The following is a 1434-nucleotide window of genomic DNA, read 5'->3' on the forward strand; positions in this document are numbered from 1 at the left end:
GGGGGGGGGGGAAAGAACTAGTTGTTATTAATGTTGAAGGGGAAAAAAAAATCCTATTTTCAAGTTGAAACCAAGTTTGATATATGAAAATTTTGCTGAAAAGTAAATGAAACATACAAATAATTTTGTATTGGTAAGGCTGGTTCAAGCTACGTCTCCATATTTGATGGGTCCTCTATCATTATTGGTGATTTGATGCAAAGTTTAAAAGATGCTGATATGGTTTCCTAACTGAAACTGGAATCATAGTAAATTACCACTAACTGGTGAATAGCTCTTTAGCCAAAAATTTTAAATAGCTTAATTGTTTTGTCTGTTTTATTCTAGCAAGCCAATCATTCAAGACTAGCATTGCCCCCTAAGGGAAATGCCTAGCTCCTCTCCATCTCCCTCACTTCATCCCAAAGAAGAAATGCTGTTCTGGATCGGTCAAATTCAGGATNCTCTCCATCTCCCTCACTTCATCCCAAAGAAGAAATGCTGTTCTGGATCGGTCAAATTCAGGATCCAGACTCACAATTTATCCTCTTTTGGGATTTCTAGGCTATAAAACTGCAAGGTAGGGAGAGCTGCTCAGCCTTAGGCAAAGCTGACAATCTTATATTTAGGCTCTCCCATTATTCTGAACCCATCAGAAGGACTTTACTGTTTCATTCAGGGCTACTTTGCCCTGAGAAGACCTGTAGTGGGCAATTTGGACCCGCTCTGCTTATGTATTAGAAAATGTGTTCTCTTAATTCTCTTTATTGGCCAGCTCTCTCCCTGGCACTTGATGCTCCCTTGAAGCAAGATGTAGAAGTAAGCTGTGAGTGTGAGCTTAGGAAGAAACAGGCAGAGAAACCTCTTGGCCTCTTTTGGTGTCTTAGTCCATTTGGGCTGCTATAATAGAATACCAGAGACTGGATAGCTTATAAACAATAGAAACTTATTTCTCATAGTTCAGCAGTCTAGGGAGTCCAAGTCAAAGGCACTGGCACATTCAGTATCTGGTGAAAGCTGGCTTTTCGCTGTTCCTTCTCTTGGCAGAAGGGCAAAGGAGCTCTCTGGGGTCTCTTTTATTAGGGCATTAACCCCATTCACAAGAATACCACACTCATGACCTAATCACCTTTCAAAGGCCACCCCTCTAAACACTATCACTTTGGGATTAGGTTTCAACATAGGAATTTTGGGGGAGACACCAACGTTCAATCTAAAGCATTTGGTCTCATTAGATCTAGCTCTACTTACTGCAAAAGATGTCCTTCATAAAGCTTAATCCAATTCTAAAGAAATAGCATTGGACATTGGGACAAAAGGCTCATAGTAACAAAAAGCAAGTTTTTAGTTGGCTTTAAACTCAGAAATTTAATTTGGGGGTGGAGGCAGGGACTGGGGCAGGGAGAGGGATGCATTAGCAATGTCATGACAAGGTTCAAGAATTTGGACTTTGGG

The sequence above is a fragment of the Galeopterus variegatus genome, unplaced genomic scaffold, assembly GCF_000696425.1.
Source record: "Galeopterus variegatus unplaced genomic scaffold, G_variegatus-3.0.2 Scaffold172, whole genome shotgun sequence".
In the NCBI taxonomy this organism is placed as follows: Eukaryota; Metazoa; Chordata; class Mammalia; order Dermoptera; family Cynocephalidae; genus Galeopterus; species Galeopterus variegatus.